At 43.5% G+C, this 19,728-nt stretch overlaps 1 gene segment (V, D, J or C); it reads right to left on the bottom strand.

Annotated features, from left to right (window-relative positions):
• Positions 1 to 928: 928 nt before the first annotated feature.
• Positions 929 to 18,791, bottom strand: LOC309599890 (T cell receptor alpha chain MC.7.G5-like). The segment is given in 5 exons: positions 18,733 to 18,791; positions 4,141 to 4,401; positions 3,637 to 3,684; positions 2,339 to 2,444; positions 929 to 1,855 (listed from the first exon to the last, which is right to left on the bottom strand).
• Between the last annotated feature and the right edge of the window lie 937 nt (positions 18,792 to 19,728).

Below are 19,728 nucleotides of genomic sequence, written 5' to 3' on the forward strand. Positions count from 1 at the left end.
CGCTGTCAGGGATGCTGGCATGGTCTTCACACGGGGACCCTCCCACATGAAGCACCAGGGCTTTTGGCTAAAAGCATTTGAAGCATGAACCTTTCCAAAAACAGAGTTCCTTGCAATGGCTGTGAATCCAGCAGCAGGGTGAGAAATATCCCGTGAGCAGGAATCACCCCCACCAGTCTGGCGAGGCTTTCCCTGCCACTCGGTTTGGGCACTGGTGTGAGGTGCAAGCAAGGTTCAAGCTTTGCAGGGAAGGTGTGTTTCTTTCAGAGTACCTTTCTCATTTCTCCGTCCCTCTGGTGCTTCAGAAAAAGGCGGAGACATCAATGTCACAAAAGGAGAAAATTTCCTTTCCAGTCTTGACAGTGACAGACTGAACCTGGACACACAGCCCGGTCAGTTGGTGCCATTAATACAAAGCAGGTACCATGTTCTCCAGTGACACTTTGGAGTGGGGGACCTTTAGAGGCAGGACACTTTGGGCTCCTGTGTTCCCCATAGCAGTAGACATCTGCCTTCAAGAACCTGGACCACTTACTAGTCCTCTCACTGTGGGCAAGCCGTATTTTACTGTTGTCTTCACATAGCAGAGAGTCTACTTTTGGAGGAGAGGTGCTCTCCTCTGTTCCCCTCCCTCTGAGCCAGCCACACCGTTCTCACCCAGACACAGTAAGGGTGTCCTGGAAAGGGACTTTGTAGCTATTCCCCCCCACGGTGGATCTAGCCAGTTATTGCAAACAGCGCCTGGTGACCAAACCAGGCTGAAGAGGAGAGTCCAGACACCGATTCCCTTGTCACCCCAAAGGCCAGCCTCATTCCTAAAGCTCATCTGAAGAGTAAAACAAGTTCCTCAAACTACAGATACGAAAGACAAACATGTTTCTTATTTTTTATAAGAATTGTTTAATAGCAGCCAAAGGCCTAAAGAAATGCCAAGACATCAGTGTGGTTGCAAGTACAATTCAAGAATTAGCAGTGTGCGAATTTCACATGTATGCACTGTTTTCAAGGAATGCACACATGGACAGGTAAATATTTCAGTGTGGTTTTATGCAATGATCATAAAAAGAAATCGGGAAATCTAAGGTTGTTAGACTAAACAAAAAGAACAAAAGTAGTTTGTATTTTTACTAAACACAAAGCCAAATCTTAAGCTGGTTTGAATTCAGAAAATATTAAGGCCAGATAGACTTTAAAAAAATACTAAAAAGCATTCTTTTGTTCTGTGATAATGAAGTGAGAATTTCACTGAATTCAGGACTTCTGGGAGACCTGACAGCATATCTTTTATGGGAAAAAAAAAAGATACCTTGCTCTGATCTAGCAAAAGATAGCAGGACAGGGTGCATAGCACCCTGAATAAGTCTCCCTTTGCTTTTCAAAGTGTTTCATTTGCAACTGAAATGGTGTCTGTGGGGGTGCACTCTGAGACATGCATACCAGAAAGCTACCAAAATCTGAAAAAGTCACGTTCAAGTGATATTTAGCTTGCTGTTTTCAACAAACAACACTGCCCCAAGCAGAAATTGTGTGTCATTTTAATGCAAGTAATAGTGAACTTTGGCAATTTATAGTAGCAAACTATGCTTCATGCAAAAAGAGGCATTGTCGTGCTAAATGAATCAGGAACCTGGGGGAGCAGAATGCTGAAAATTTTAAGCTTATTTTTGAGTAGCTTTATAACAATGCAAATAAAGCAATAGAGACGATAGTGGCTGGCGTGATATACAGAAACAGGAAGTGATATCCCTTGCAACAGGAATGCCTGTCTTCCCTCCTGCACATGACGCTCTGGTAAAGATTCCTCAGCAGATTTTTTTTGGTGCTTCAGGGCTGCACCATCTGGTTACTTTCATTGCTGTAACAAAAATAAAGGTGTGTTAAATCATTATTTGAGATACAGTCGCAACTATACAACTGTAAACCTGAAGTGTCTAGGCAATAGAAAGAGGAGAAAGACACTGGGCCGAAACTATTATATTACGTTTGAGGTCCTAAAGTCAATAAACATCAAACTTTCCCAGCTGGAGATTGGTCAGGGGATGGATCTGATGGATGAATGCAGACAAGGGAAGGGATGGCTGTAGAAATAGAAGGGAGAGATGTCTTGAAAGAAGAAAAAAGTTAAATTTGCATGTGGATAAGGAAAAGTAAATCGATTTGAGGGGTGGATGAAAACAATGATATGGCCAAAGGAGTGGAGGAATTTTACTGTTGGTAGGCAAAAGGTGTACAGATAGACTGCATAAACAGTTATTACAGAGAGAAGGAACATTCATAGCTAATGAACTGATCCAGATGTTTTCTGTCAGAGACATTAGCACCCTCCATGAGTACTCACTTTTTTTTCCACATAAGCATCGTCATCAGCACATTAAAAATTATTCCTTTCATTAAAATTATTTTCAGGCCCAGCTGTGATAAAGACAGCATGTTCAGGTTTTCATCTATAAAAGTAACAGAGAATGAAAGTCACAAGAGCACTGAGACATTCCTCGCTTCCAGACAGACTTAAAAGCACTTCTTAATGAAGCTGTTCCACTTTGTGTGGTTGAGTCAGCTAGCAGGATAGCTAACGAGACAGTGAGCAGGACTGTCTCACCGAGAGACTATACTTGCTTCCAGTTGGTGTTTTGAGGGCCGGGTTTTCATTCCTTAACCACTTAATTATCCAATATGCAAGTCTGCCAACCATCTAGCTGTTTTTAAATACAGTGTATTATGAACCCAGGATGCTGGAGGTGTCCCTCCTTCCTTTACCTAATTTTTTTTAAGATGGGCAGGGGGAAAACAAGTTAAATTTTATTCAAAGAACATGAAGTCTGTTTGGAGTTTGTATTAATCTAAAGTTACAAAGCCATTTTCATTTGAAAATACATTGATCTATATCAGGGAGGCAGGGAGCTGTCATCAGAAAGTAATTTTATGTTTATCTTTGAAAACCCCTGAAATGGCTGATCGAATCAGCCAAGTTTACTGTTGAGTATTTTTCTGAAGTAGTGTTTTGGAAACATTTGGCTAACTGGTTTCCTTTCAGCAAGGCTGCATGTTTGCAAAAGTACAGCTATTCTGCAAACAGGACAAGTGCAGGGGCAGGCTCAGCTCCTTTGAACTAGCAGGAACAACAATTGCTTGGGCTCCAGCACTGGCTAGTATACTGCCACAGCCAAGAGCTGAAGCAAAGCTTGCTTAGATGTGCCGTGTCTTTAGTGCAACCTTGCTTCTGAGCACACACTGCAGAAACCACCTGCTTATCTTTTGGTTCATTAGGTGTTTCTGCACCCAAAAGTAAAAACAACTCTTTTGAAGTCTGAAATGCAGACAGACATCCAGTAAGGCTGACTCATATCAGTACCTTAAATCATTATGTGATGGGGAGTAGCTTTTTGGCTAGTCTAGCAAGAGCATGTAGGCACTGGCTACACTGGTCACATAAAATTACCAGCTCAGATCTGGAAGACGACATTAACCCAATGACTTACAGCCTTGATGTTTAAAGCCTGTGGGGCCCTTTTAGAAATTTCTAGTCTGAGCTTTTTGCTCCAACAGGAATTCTGCCAACAGGGAACATTAGCAACAACTCGGAAGACATTTCCTTTAATCAGGCCAAGCTTTACTCCTAAAATGCTGTGTACATACCTGTCCTGAAGTGTGGAGACACTCCTGTAACACAGACAGTGCTGGCACCTGCAGACAGTAACAATAAATTTAATTAATAACAGAAATGCACTTCTTCAGAAGTTTACAAAGATATCTCTACTTAGAAGGGCTGGATTAGAGTTTCTGGCCAGTAAACCCTCCCATAAACGCTCATTTCTGCTGTTTTCAGGGCAAGCATAAAATATGATCTAATTAAACTTTAGTGTCCCATCAGACAAAGGAATTTCAGGCTTTATATCTCCCACAGTGTGATTTTAAGATCTCTCTGCTGTGACTGTGCTAGTCTACTGATCCTTAGTCTTGTTTCCACCAAGGAGGAAGGCAAAAGAAAACAGAGGCAAGAAGGCAACATTCCTCTGGAGTTTGGGAGCATAATTCAGCACTGCTTGCAGGGTTGGGAGATGTGAACAAGTCCTGCTCATACTAATAGCACAGACACCAAAGTACCTCTAGCCATGTACACACATCCAACAATGCCATTACCACTTTCAGGATCGTCGCCCTTCAGTTCTCCAAAGCCATCGTGATCTGCATGACACCGCATTTCATCTTTCTTGGCCCAGTAAGTTGATAGGTAGCTTGCTTCCTGTTTGTCCTTGGATGTTGCCACCTCCACAACAGCACTTGTATGATTATCACCCGGCTTAAGATTTCCAGGGGAGTAATCTGTGATGAGGCACATTTCCAAATCCTCATCATCTTTAGAGATCAGCCTGTAGACTGAAGGAGATGGTAGAGTAACATCTGAAAATGGAGAAGAGATGAGACATTAGATGAGAGTACACAGTCATAGTTTCTTCAGTCCTAACATACAGACACTCAGGTATGGAGGTTTTTCCATGATTCCTGTGAGAAGTTGTGTGGAGAGAACTGAGCAGCCCAGGGGCGTTCTGCCTTTTCTGCAAATGTGTAGTCAAATCCACCACTGACATTCAAAATCCCACCTCCTCCACCTGTCCTGAGGGACAGTGGATAAACTACCAAGTCCACATTTACCACCAGTCTAGTTACTTGTGTTCCTATAGGAGAAAGCTAGGAAAGCCACTGCAGAGTAGGAACACATGGTTGTGTTTAGGGAAAGAAAGATGAAACAAACAAATGTTTCATTATGTTCCACCACCTGACAGTACAGTGCAAGATTTTTTTACTAAATTTTACCTTGCAGAAGAGGGGTTTGGGGAACTAAAGGCTGCAGATATAAGACACCTGGGGTTTATTTCTGTTTTCTTGCTTCAAATTCTGCTAGCAAGTCAGACTAGGATTTTCCACACATATCAAAACACTACCTGTGGTTAAAATCTTTTTTGTGCATTTAGCTTTGTGAACTTGTACTCTAAGCACACATTTCATCTTGTCTGGCTCTTGAAGTCTGATTCTTTAAGAAGGTGCTTTCCTATATCTTTGTTCATGCGTAGTAGTAAAATGTATGGGCATTGCAGTACTCTAATGATGAACAGATGAAATATCATTAAAGACATACTGTGGCCAAGATGCAGATTTGGGGCTCTCAGCAACCCTCTGGCTGCATTTTCCATTGCACTTCACGATGATAGGTTTGAACTGGAGCTTCAGTTCACATTTATAAACTGACAAAGTGTTATCCTGTACGGCTGAGAGTTTAGATTAATATTTGCTTCATCCCTGTTCACACACCACACTGATAAATGTTGTAGAAATACTAAAGACAGCTTAACTCCCAGATGAAGAAGTTTTAGTTTCTTCCCATGGGAGAAGTTTGGACTAAATCTTGGCTTTTAGAAACTATCTCAAAACCTTATGCAAGTGCAGACCCTAGTTCTGTCACTGAGATAAATGCTTTTCATCTGTTCAATTGCCAGTTGTCAGCACCTTAGAGAAATAGCCATACTTCTTTATTAGTATGATCTCAGAAAAAAACTAATCCACAAAGCCTAATGATTCATTCTGTGGCCCTTCTCCTGAATTGCAGTTCACCTATCCCAGCTTTGCCCTGGCTTTGAAAAACCTGATGAGACTGTCTCCTTCACAACTACACAGAATATGGTCTAATGTATGTTCTGACTCCCTCAGCCCCACTCCCCACCTCCCATACTTCCAGTTATTGTTTTGGAAATACATTCCAGTGATCATTTGTTAGGTAGAGGAAGACAGGAGCAGATAAGAAGCTTGGTGGTAGATCCCTGTATAAAATACAGATGAACGAGGATACATCATTGTCAGGGAGTACATGGATATGAAAGGGAAGAGGAAGAATTGATCAAGCTGTTCTGCTTCTCTCTCCTAATGAGTACTATGCTTTCTGAAGAGCTACATATCCACTTCTCTCCAAATTAGGGTGTTTTTCTCCCTTTCAATCTGTGCAATGCTTTTATCTTGAGCAGATAAAAAAATAAGGTCTGTTTTTTGCAGGCAGCTTCAGCAGCACCTGTTTTGCAAAACACTCATTTCTCATTCTTGCTCAGAGAGGCTGCTGGCTTTGTTCTGGTACTAGAGTCTTTTTCCGATAAGTTCCTTTGCATATTTGCACACTGTTATGAAAGTTTGCAGATAGCAGTCTTGGTAAATATCAGCTATTATAACCACAGCGCTGTGACCTATGTTTCCTGTTATTCTGTCTTAATGAGTTGGCGGATGTGTTGGAGATACTGTACTGATATTTATGACCTGTATTTGAAGGTGAGATTGAGAAGTAAATCATGATACTCTTGAGCTGTCCACCCTGCCTAATTTCATCTTTAATGAAGGATATCTTCCAGGTGGAAGAACAGGAGCTGTTGGAATGCTATTCCTGACCAGAGAAAGCCAACTCCAGAGGCTGATTTCAGGGAGAGAGCAACAGAAGCCTGTTCCGACATCAGACTGAGACCCATGCCTTTTTTTCTGAACAAGCTGCAGTAGAAATCCTGTACTGGTTTAACACACAGCTTGTATTATACAGAGGTTTATCTTATTCTCCATTCCCTCCAAAGCAAACTCTCTGAATCTCTGGTCAGACTGGAATTGGTGTGATGGAGGTCTTTGATCCTCTTACCATTCCTCAGCCTGAGACATGATATTCCACAGCTAGAGTCAACCTGGAGCTATCGCCCAATTCAGAGGAAATATATACCCCCTCACACACTCATACGGGCTAATCTTGACCCCAGAGGAGCAACTCCAGTGATTTAACAAGCACTTTAGTGATGTTTGCTGGCTGTTCTCCAATGGAGGTTCCAAAAGGTCTACCAGAGGTCCTTTGTGAAATCTGCCAGCCCTGCATGGATGCTAGGATGTCTACAGCAAGATTAGGTGTCCACATTTAGTACCTGAACCCTTCTCTTCACTTCCAGTGCTCATGTCTGGAGGCACTCAGATAAAAGAAGCCAGGTCCTAGTCCAGCATCAGCCAAGTCATCCAAAGTACAAAGACTCTGTGCAGAGGTTCAGTATTTGCAGATGTGAATATGCTGTTTCACTGACAAGATTCAGGCATAATTGTGGTCTCCATCCCAAAAAATATGTTTATCATTGCCTCTGTAATTACACTTGAGGAAGTCAAACTACTAAAACCATCCAAGATCTTTCTCACAAACCTTTAAAGCGGAAGATTTCTAGCTGAACCAAAACTAAAGCTTAATTAATAGAGGAAGATACCCAGTATGTGAGGAGAAATCAAATATTCAATGGACTAAATAGTTCTCTAGTACCAAAACAGAATAAATCCTGGGCTTATAGAATGTGTTCACATTAAGGAAAAGTTGAAATGAAGTTTTCTTAAATTTCATATTAGGAAGCAATACCCTATTTGAGTTCATGTATAGATTTATTCATGCATCACCTAAATTGTGGGAGAGATTTACTATGATCTCCTCTGCTACTCCTTTCAATAATGTTAAGGAAAGATTTTTGGGTTCAGAAGGAGCAATTCTGCTTATCTAATCCAGTCTTTAAAGCTCACAGGTGAATGAGATGGCTTAACCCATCTATGCAACAATTATCTGGAAACAAAAAGACTTGAAGTGGCTGCTCATGAACCTCCTGAGAATCTCTGTGATTTTTGCAAAATACATTTGCATGCTTTTCCTTCCAGAATTAGAATGGGTTTTAATTGCTAGAAAAAGTTTTCAATTTTATATGCCAGAGATTTAGTTTCTAGAAAAAAAATCATAGAATCATAGAATGGTTTGGGTTGGAAGGGACCTTCGAAGGTCATCTAGTCCAACCCTCAATTCAAATAATTTCAACTCAAAAAAAAGAAACTTTCTGAATTAGAGATTAACTATTCATGTAGCACCAGCCAAAAAAATTGCATTTGTTTAACGAGTAAGAAAAAAAAAAAAAAACAACATTCAAAAGAATCAACCTAATATCCCTTTCTAAAAACAGGTGGAAGATCATTTTTATGTTGATATCAAAAAGTCAGAAGAACTTTTGATCCTACATTTGTGGAATTGCCTCAGATGTAAATATCTATTTCACACCCAAATGATGTCCTTTCCTGATCAGTCTATTTAATGGGTACATTTATTAGATAACTTATTTGGGATCAGAGCCTTGTGCCATTTCCAAAAATTACTCTCCTAGCCCTAGTATCCCACGCACCCCAGTCTGAATCATTGCAAATACTATAGTCTAAGTCACCTGGGAAATTTCTTCACAATGCAGTGTGAAACTAAGACTTAAACATGAACCCAGAGGTATCTCTGATTTTTTTTTTCCCCTCAATCTAAGGCAAAACACTATTACTGTCTGACAGGACTCAAAAGTTAGTGTTAATGATATGCCAACATCATTAACCTAAGACATTGATAATGTTATCTCATTTCCCACTATTCCCAGTCTCCCTGCTCCATTTTCACAAGCACCCTGTTGAGAAATAATCCTGGGTTCATTTTCTTTCAGCCTTTGCTCCTCCGTCTGCTCTTCATCTAGAGTTCATGTTCATTCTCCATAAAGGTAGACCTATTCAGAAACACTAAACCATGGGCACTGCTCCCACCTTCATAGCCTGTCCTCCAAATCTTACTCACCTGGGTTGACTTTAAATCTAGTCCCTCTTCCAAACACAGATTTACTGTATCTTTCAATTTCTCACTCAATGAGAAGCCTTTGCAATAAATTCCTGCCTACCAGCTGCATATTCCAATGGCTCCTCATCCAAAATATGTGGGAAATCTGTCTACCAGAGGATGACGCACAAAGATATTTGAAATTTCATTCCATCTTTTCAGGTTTCTAAAGCATTTTAAAATATAACTGAGGAAAGGAAAGAGAGTTACCATGCATCACAAAAAGTTTCATTCCCCTTCCAAATACAATTTTTCTAGTTCCTGACTGCTCACACTGTAACATCAGTTTTTACAAATAAGGAAGGGCACTTTACTTTTGGATTTTAAAACCGAAAAATCATGATATATTCTCTTAGACTAAGAATTAGAAAATCCAGTCTCTAAGCCATTACTCAGAATAACCTCCAGATATTAAAGATGCAAAAATCAAGTCTGAAAACTTTAACAACCACAAACTCTGTAAAAGTCCTAAACATTTTATGTAGCATTCAGCCATCTGTGAACTGCTTGCAGCACTCTATGTGTGACTGCACCATGCCGTGACTATTAAACCTGTGGGAACATTACCATCTTTTCTAGCCGTTCGTTCCTGCAGTGAGTCACTGCCACACCATAGCCAAGCACTCCTTGGATTCCAAGACAGCATCTCTATTCCAACTGTTTTTTGTCAAGAGAAGCCAAAAAGAAGCTGGAACATGCTTCCATGAAAGTCCCCAGTCCATCTACCCAATGAACAAATGATTTGTCAATCCTGGTGTTAATATGGAACAGAAAGTTCAAACTTACTTGGGGTAACAAGAAGTTGGGTCCCAGTTCCAAATGCGAGTTTCACCTGATTGGCACACTAGTGTCAACCTCTACAAAAATGTAGACAGATTTTCCAACGCATACCAACAACCAGGTCAACAGACATTCCAGAGCAGGGAATAACTTAAGGGAGCAATGATGAAGCACACTGATTTAACTCACCATCAAAATACCAAAGAAATCTACTAGAAAATTATCAGGATCAGAAAAAGAGAAATCAAATTTAAAAAATGTTCATTCATCCACTGGTTACAATTGTGTATTACAGCTTTCGGGGCAATACTAGGAACAATCTGTGTTTTTCCATCTGTAACATCACCTAAAATTCCTGTTCACTGTGCCATGGAGTTAGGGCCACTGCCTTTCAGTCCAAGTTTTCTCACAAATGTTTCACCATTTACTACCTACCTGGCTTGATCGCCAGCAAGGTTCCTTTTCCTAATGTCGGTTTGTATCCTTCTCCACCGCCATAATTCACACGACCCAGGAAACTTTTGCAAGAACCCCTTTGACCTTGGTTGCAGTTATCTCCTTACAGGTTTCAGTGGCACATTGTGACCCTGTCTAGATCTTAGAGCTTCACAGGCAGTTGCAAATGCAATCTGAGCCTTCTAACTCTATTACTTCAGGATTCATATACTCTCATTTACTTATGCAGTAGCAGGAGTAAGCATTAAGTATGGCCTTGTAGCTGTGACAGCTCGGCAAATCTGGATTCAAGTCCCAGTCGGGAACAGAATCCACTTGCAATATTTATGGTTAATACAGTATCTGTACATCAGATAAACCAGCTAAAAGGCAGTCCAATTCCAATACTAATATTAAAGATAAGTATACTGTTCCTTGGTAGGGTTCTTCTACAAACAAAGACGAGCTAAATTAGTGATAATCACCATAAGTGGATATTTTCTGAGTCATAGGATCATAGAACCACAGAATGGTTTGGGTTGGAAGGGACCTTTAAAGGTCATCTAGTCCAACGCCCCTGTAATAAGCAGGGACATCTTCAACTGGATCAGGTTGCTCAGAGCCCCATCCAACCTGACCTTGAATGTTTCCAAGGATGGGGCATCTGCCACCTCTCTGGGCAACCTGTTTCTGTGTTTCTCCACCCTCATCGTAAAAAAATTTCTTCCTTATATCTAGTCTGAATCTACCCTCTTTTAGTTTAAAACCATTACTCCTTGTCCTATCGCTACAGGCCCTACTAAAAAGTCTGTCCCCATCTTTCTTATAAGCTCCCTTTAAGTACTGAAATGCCACAATAATGTTTCCTCACAGCCTTCTCTTCTCCAGGGTGTACAACCCCAGCTCTTTCAGCCTTTCCTCATAGCACAGGTGTTCCATCCTTCTGATCACTTTTGTGGACCTCTCTGGACCCGCTCCAACAGGTCCATGTCTTTCTTGTACTGAGGACCCCAGAGCTGGATGCCGTACACCAGGTGGGGTGTCACCAGAGCAGAGTAGAGGGGGAGAATCACCTCCCTCGACCTGCTGGCCACACTTCTTTTTATGCAGCCCAGGATACGGTTGGCTTTCTGGGCTGTGAGTGCAGATGGCTGGTTCATGTCCAGCAATATAAATATTATAGCCATTCTTGTATTTCAATGCATTTTCATCTGACTTATACCATTCATGACTTTGCTTGAGGCCAATGGAAGTAGCATGGCTTTACCCTTAGGAGAGAACAAATCCACATGATTTACTTGACAGAGGAGCAAAACCAGGCTTTGTCTTAGCTTATCACAGGAATGCAATTGATGTAAGAGCACTGAAAGCACATGCATCCCTGCAGCTGCCTCAAGGAAGACTGCTTGGATAGCTGCCATGGAATAAATTCCACTGGTTAAGGTGAGACCTCAGGCTACTATGTGTTTTACAGATGCCATTTCCCAGATCTTGGTGTGTATCCAGAACAATCTTGCACATTAGCCAAGAAAATCAGGATAATACCTGGCAAAACCAGAAGTCTCATCCCAGATACAAATGTGAGTTTGTAACTACTTCCATAGTCCCACAATAGCACAGGTCTCTGCAATATCCAGAGTGGTATTGAATGGACCCTTCAACAATGAAATACTCCACCAAAAGAAATCCTATTTATCTCTATGATTAGACAGATCCATCTATCTAGGACTTTTCTTCCAAATGACTTTCTTTTCATGTGGTGTTTTGCATCTTTCAAACTCCCAAACATCTGTTCCTTAATATTCCCTTCCATCATATTTATCCCATTGCTTGAGAACATGGCAATGCAAGAGTCTTATTGGAATAATCTAACCAATGTTATTGGCCACTGCCTCAGCACATATAGTGCAATAAACACTTCCTTCAGCCACATTCCTCTGCCTTCTTAATCATTCCTGACACTCACGAGTCTAACTATTGTCCAACACCTAGTTACTCATCTGTTTATTCTTTCCTCTGTCTCCACACAATAGCAGCATCTGCCAATCAGTGTGTGCATATACAACTTTCCAGACAGTGTTTAAAAGCTGACTGCTGCTGTTGAGCATCACCAGTCTGTGTTACCTTTCTGCTCTGTTCTCTTGCAATGTCCACCCTCCTTTGCAGGCTGCATTTCATGTTGTATTAATACTTGCTGGGTTCCACTTGGGGGGGTTGGGGAGGGGGCACTACAAAACATGAGTTTGTACCATGCCCCAAAGTCTGCACAGTGGTTCAGCATACAACAGAAATCTCCCTTCCATCCTCTCCAGAACTAGGTCTTCCACAGCAACTCAGGTTCAGCAGTGATGTTTATACAGCTACACACCCACAAGCAAGCACTCTGTAAGTGCAATATATAGTCCATTTTCCATTATCCAGAGCCACAGAGAACCTGAGTTGCTCTAGATAGCAGAAGAACCTGAATAGTATGGTTGTTGTGAGAAGGGCTGAAAAGAAGAATGCAGAAACATCAAATACCAGAAATTTAATTCAAGCCATACATTCACAGAAGTCTACATCTGAGCTAGTAAATGGAAAAACAACAACAACAAGAAAAATCCACCAAAAAAACAGTTGGAGCCAAACTTGGGTAGTTTAACCAAGGGTGTCTAAATGCATCCTCCCAGTCTGCACTACTGGCTAGTTTTGCAGGATGGATGGTCTGTAAACCAAGTGATATGTAACTAGAAAAATGCATTCACACAAAAACGGAGACTGGGGCACAGTGCATCAAAACCTCACTCACTGGTTATCTCAAGGCCAGCGTCCTTCCTTAAAGCTGACCCATAAAAGACCCCTGTCCCCGAAGAGCTTGTAAATTAAATGGAGAATGAGATCAGAGTTAATTGATTAGTTAATGAGCAAACAAAGTCCAAGCACCAGGGACACCTCTCTCCCATTCTTCCTGCAAAACCTAGACTGCAATTCAGGTTGCTCTCCATCCCAAAGAGAAAATGGGATTTAATTCTGAGAAAGCAGAGATAACATCTAAGCCACAGGTAAAGTATGTACAATTCCTTTCACTCTGTTCCAGTGGGAGAAAAAAATTGTTTGGGCAGTCTACTAAGAGCGTTTCACTTTTCTTAGGTATTTTTTCTTTTTTGAAAGTCAAAAATCTCCTGAAGAATCTACAGTTCTGGCTGAAAATTTAGTTGAGATTTAATTCCTCAAGTAGTGAAAAATTTACTTGAGGTTTCTGATTCAAATGCTCAGGAAAGTTTCTTAGCTGTGAGTATATACTCACAATTTTCAAAGGAGCAAAGAATTTTTTTTTTATTTCCTTCCGTGTTGTTGCATTGTTTATCTCCAAATCCAAGCAGCTATTGGGAAATTCCCCCCTTGCTTATAGTTAGGGACCAATTTTCTTACTCATGATTTTATTCCAAATGAAGGGAAGATACCAACTACAGAGTGTTCTCTGAATATTTTTCAAACCTGAGTGTACCTAACCTAGAGTTAGGCATTTCCCTAACTTGCAAAGTTCACATACCTGGAGAAAGAAGAAGGTTAGTTCCTACCCCAAACAGGAGTTTATTAAACTTCTGGAAGGAAAACCATGACACAAAGCTTGCTTAGACAACGTTGCAAGCGTGAAACTACTTGCAGTGGGAAAATAAGTTGCACGCAGCTACACAAGTTGCCAGTTTTTAAGTGTTCTCTCACAGGAAAGCTCCACAGCTTGTGTAATTTACATCGTTGCTCTGCGGACCACCTCTCCTGTTCTACAATATCCAGCAGATACGATCGTAACCAAGAGATCCCTGTTATTCCTTTTTGTCAACGGCCTGGTTCTGAACTGCATTTCGCTGCTCTCTTAGCAAACATTAACCTTGGGTTTGGGTGGATTGAATTTTTCCACTGAACAACTCAATGTCCCAAATCTCAGAAATCTTACTTGGTTTTACCACGAGCCTGGTTCCCCGTCCAAAGGTAAGTAGGTACGCATCCATAGGCACTGTGCTGCTTGCCACAGCAAAAACCTTTGTACGCTCCTATCCACCCCAATCCACCTGAATAACATTGCTCACAGAAATCCTTCCATTTCCCACGCACACGCTTGCAATGCGGTATGTCTTACCTCCATGCCCATTGCTTATTCTTCTTCCTCCCCGCAATACAGCCTCATTAACACCATAAGGAAGAGCCACAAGGCAATTCCCTTGCCACCTCCATCCTTGACAAATCCAAACCTGCACCACTTGCTAAAGACCATTAGATTTTTTTCACATCTCTGTTCCTGGCTTTCCCTTACTTCTTTTCACTTTTCACTTGCTTCCTTTGCCCAGCATGGATGCATTCCTAGTGCACATTGGTTAAATAGGAAGTCTAACACTTCTTTCCAGGGAATACTAAAACCATCCCAAATTGTTCCACAAAGCCACTACACTGTTCTTTTTGGAGCTAGAGTACAGTATCGTCTATATTGAGTCCACCTTGACTCAGAGAAGAGACAGCTTACCTGGGGCAACGAGAAGTTGGGTTCCAGTCCCCCATGTGAGTTTTCCCCATCCTCCAGTACTAGCACCATGTGACAGGTCTTTGCAAAAGGGGCCCCTTCATTCAGCCACCTCGGTGGGTGTTGGAGGCCTTGGATACATGCAATCATGGATCTGCCTCTGAGAGAAGCAATAAATACCCATACTGATTTCCACAGACCTCCCCTAGCCTCTCTCTGACAAATACCTCCTTCCATGTTCAAATGCAGGGAAATAACCAGATTTGATTATAGTCACCTCAAGTATCAGAGATGGGAAGAACCTACTCCTTAGTTAGCAGGGAACGCTTTAAGTAGCTTGTGTCATTACGTCCAAAATATGGTGCCTACAATTAGTCACTGCAGGTCAGTTCCCAGCCTGAGGCTCTTGCCACTAATCCTCCTTTCCTTCCTCATTGTCTGATACTTGGCTGCTGAAGAGCATTCAGTGTTTTCATTACAGCATGATGATTACCTTGCCATTAACAAGGGATGAGGCAAACTGAATCCCAGGTAGAAAGCCAAGAAAATATGTTTCTACAAGGTCGCCGACTACCTGAGTAGTGTTCAGATGCATTTTCAAAACATCCCTTTATACGGAAGTTTCTTTCAGTAAATAATGGAATAATCCCAGTTCCTCAGGCCTCGCCTTCATCATTTTCCCATACAATGCCCTGAATACTTGCTGGGGTTTTACGGACCATTTTGTTCCTTTGCCAAAGATGAATTTATTCACTGACCCATAATTCACATCATGATGCAGAACTTATTAAAAAAAAGAAAAAAGAGTTTTTCTTTCCAAGCCGAAGCATTCTTTTCCTTCTCAGTCTCCAAGACAAAGATGACTTTGTCCCCAGTTTTCCTAAGTAAATGCAAATGGCTACCCACACTGGTATGCTGAAGAAAAATAGGGGGGGAAAGTCCAGTAATCTCCTCAAGCCAGGTCAATTTTCACCCTCACTGAAAGCAAGTATCGTAATGATCCGCAGCTTTTCCCTCTCTGGTTATGCTCAGAAAAACAATCATCTACCTCCCTACAACTATTTGACATGACTATCGGGAAACCTTTGCACCGAGCACAGTCTGAGCCTTGCCCAAGTTAACGGAAAGTCCTAAGGTAAGGAACAGAACCGAACCCCTTTTACGTATCCCCCACGGCCTTCCACAGCCATACACAGGTACTAGGCACAAGTTGGTCAATCTCTCTGTCTGCCCTAAACCACACCTCTATTCCTGCTCGCTGCCGGCTTGTGAGCATCCTGGGGCACCATGTCGATACAATGCTGCTCTAAATAGCAGAATTCCTCGAGCTGGAAACGTTTCTAAGCACAAGAGTGTCTTCAAATAGCACCTATGTTCTGCTTCCCCTCCGAAAGGTGACACTGACTCAACAAGTTTGTCTGCAGGGTGCTCCGGTGGACACTCAGGACTTTTGACAGAGGACGCACAGGAAAGCTGCACACTCACTGGGCTGGATGGACAGTCTGGTCCCTGAGCCAAAGGTCAGCTTGTTGAAGCCAGAGCCGTAATCACACAGCATTTCCTTCCATAACAAAAAGCCCAGCAAGCTATTTCAGAAGCAGCACCTCTCCCTAAGCCTTTGCCCAGCCATGCCTAGGCTTGGAGGGGCAGCAGAAGGGTGACAGCGCTTTCCTCTGCACCACAAACCTCACTGGGATGCAGTGGTGTAGGACAGCTTCCGCACAGGGCAGCTGGGACATATAGGAGCAGGCACACGGCCACTGTGTCCATCCCAGACCAACTGAGAGCAAGAAGGGTCATTTTGGAACACAAGACAGCACATTCCCTTAAAGCAAAGTCCATCACTAGGTATGGTCACATGTAAATGACCAAACACCCAGCCACGCTGCTCCTCTCAACCACCCCAAGAAAGGCCTCACAGAAAACAGAAAGCATAGGAGCTGTGTTGGACTTACATGGCCTAACAGTGAGTCTCGTTCCAGAGCCGAAGACAGGTTTATACAAACCATCTCCTGCGGTCACACTGCATTTCCTCTCCAAACAAAAACCTACCCAAATACTTGGCAAAACTGGTCACCCACATCTCAACTAGACAGTGCTGACTGTCACTCATAGTCAGTTACATCCTGAAGTGAAGACCCCTGCGATCTGTCTGTGGCATCAAGAGCATCAGTGGACCTACGGTTAACACGCCCGTTTGAGAGAACTGATGCTTCTACCCCAAGTCACACGAGTGCCAAATTCATGCGAGTTCAGCATCTCAGAGACTTCTCTTCATCATCTGCAATTGCTCCTGTGTTCTTCTTCCCTCTGTAACACGATCCAGATACAACAGGTACATCTACAGAGTGCTCCTGTGGACACTCAAGGACTTTTGACAGAGGACACACAGGAAAGCTGCACACTCACTGGGTTGGACGGACAGTCTGGTCCCTGAGCCAAAGGTCAGCTTGCCATAGCCGGTGCCATAATCACACAGCATTTCCTTCCATAACAAAAAGCCCAGCAAGCTATTTCAGAAGCAGCACCTCTCGCCAAGCCTTTGCCCAGCCATGCCTAGGCTTGGAGGGGCAGCAGAAGGGTGACACGAGGCAGGAGGATCCCAGGGCAGGAGTGGAGGTTGACAGTTTGCCTGTGTGCGATGAGTCCAGGGCTGGGGCCAGAAATAAGGGGCACCCCCCCAAACCACCACCTCCTCCTCCTCCTGTCCCCACCGTACCTCCAGGCTGTCACCTGGGTTGCTCTTAGACTGGGAAAACTCTGTCAAGGTGTAGAGAAAAACCAGCCTGATGGTGCATGTTCCCTGGAGCTCAGAGAGCTTTAAAAGCATCAGGCACTCTTGCCTTGGTCAGCAAGCACTTCCTAGCATCACAAGGAGCCTTGCCCCACTCCCAGAGGTGCCTTTGTGGTAAGCACCATTGCTCACACACCACTTCCCAATGCAACACAAACCCTGTTGGGACGCAGTGACACTGGAGAGCTGAAGGACCGTTGGAACAACTTCAGTATGGATGGGACCAGGTCGCCAAAGCTGTCTGGAGGGTCAGTTCTCTATGACACACACATCCATCTGCGCTCAGGGTGAAGGGAGGAACGGCAACAGGCATGTAAAGAAGCTTTGACACTGTAACGTACCACGTGGGGCACAGGGCAATGGGACGTGCAGGAAAACCAAGTCCTAGGGACACCTGGAGAATGGCAGGAGTCCCAAAATTGCAGTTCCCAAAATTGTGCCCCTCAAAACAACCAGGAGCAAGACAGAAATGAAGCAATTCCAGTTTCCAGGACAAGTTGCTGCTTACCTGGTATCACTGAAAGCACCGTTCCCCTTCCAAAAGTGACTTTGCCTGCAGTATACACACTCTGACCCGTTTCATGACAAAAAGGTCTCTGTCAGCCCTGCACATGATCTCAAACACAAAACGCCTGCATTCAGGCCACAGCAAAGCTCCCTGACACAACAGGATCCAGTCCAGTGTCATTGCCTGGAACAAGGGAAAATCCATTCCCCAGCTCACTTGCACTTTGCAGAGAAGTGTGTCCCTATGCCTTTCCTAATTTGTAAGACCCATGAGTGACAGCTCGCTTGCCCATCAGAATCCAGGGGACCATGCATCCGAAAAGCCTGCTTATGTGCAGGGAACACATGGAAATTCATCAGCTCTGGGTGTCTGTGGGTTTCAAAGGTTGCTGTGAGACAACCGGTCAGTGACCATCGAATGGTGCACATCTCAATGCCGTGCAAGTAACTGCTTCAAGACAGGAATAAGTGGAGCCTTGCCATGGAGGTATGTGGAAGAAGACAAGGGATGGCTGCGTTCCACTCTCCAGTTTGCAAGCTTTTAACCACTAAACAATAAGGAAGAAGAGAAAAATGATGCAATTCCAGTTTCCAGTGCAATTGGCTACTTAGGGGCTGCAAGTGAAAGCAGAGCTCCCTTTCCAAAAGTGGCTTTCTCTGCCCCATACACATTCTGACACATTTAATTACAAAAATGTCCCTCTCAGCCCTGCAGATGACCTTGCACAAAAAGCTACTGCACATCTCTCTGATGCAACAGGCTCAAAGACAGTGCTGCTACCCAGAACATGGGGAAATCTGTTCCTGAAACCGTGTTTCAAGTACAGTCATTCATCCAAGTGAGAGGTTTTGTGCATGTCCACTATCTCAGAGATTCCCCTGATGGCTTGCGTTCTCTACATTAAATGAAAGACCACCTATGTTCTCATTCCCATCTGTGATGTGACCCAGATGCAACAAGTATGTCTGACAAGGCATTACGGTGGTCACTCAAGGTCTTTGGAGAGAGGAGAAACAAGAAAACTGCACACTCACTGGGTTGGACGGACAGTCTGGTTCCTGAGCCAAAGGTCATCTTGCTGGAGCCAGACCCGTAATCACACAGCATTTCCTTCCATAACAAAAAGACCAGCAAGCTATTTCAGAAGCAGCACCTCTCCCCTATCCTTTGCTCCCAGCAAGCAGAAAACTTTCAGCAGACATCCAGAAGCGCCATCCGCAGTAGTAAACCATCATCCACTGGTGCCCACTTCTTCCAGACTAGGCCTGATCCTATGCTGAGGAAAAGGAGGGTAGGCTGGGAAAGAAGGGCCCAGGAGAGCCCAGCTCAGGAAAGGCCCTGGGCACCCTGGGCTCTGTCAGAGCCAGGACCAAGCCTGCTCAGATCGGATAAAGGTAAGTGCTCAGGGAGGTGGAAAGGGAGGACTGGGATAACAAAGCACAAGAAATACCCGCATCTGGGCAGCAGTTGTACTCACTGGGCTTCACAACCAGGCGCGTCCCTGCCCCCAGCATCAGTTTGTAGCTCCCTGTGTTCACACAGTCCTTCACACCCCAGCAAAAACCATCAGCTCTCATGCCAGTTACTCGATAATTAATCTCCAGGAGATCAGCCCCTTCCCATCAACACAAGGCATTTGAAGCCAGCAATAACTGTAGCCTCAATAAGAACTCTCTTGGGAATCTCATCTACAGGAGGGATGACAACTAGGATTCTGGTGCAAACAAGAGCATTATTCATTTGGCCTTTCTTCAGCAGAGCAAACGACAACCACACAGGGCTGTGCTAGACAGAGCCATCAGCAGCCCACCCCGGTTTTCACAGGTACGGATGGCCATGGCATGAAGTGCCTGTCCCTGAGCAAGAAGGTTCAGGACCCTGGTCTGCTTATGCGAAAGGCAGAGAGCAGGAGCTGGCAGGAGTAAGCTGAAGGAGTAAATTCACGGCCCTGTTGAATCAAGGTCTCTGCTGCTACCAGAGAAAGCAGAGCGCCAAGCCCCACAGGCTGAACCACTCTCCCTCCACTTCCG

Source organism: Platalea leucorodia, assembly GCF_965183815.1.
Source record: "Platalea leucorodia genome assembly, chromosome: 22".
NCBI classification, from domain to species: Eukaryota; Metazoa; Chordata; class Aves; order Pelecaniformes; family Threskiornithidae; genus Platalea; species Platalea leucorodia.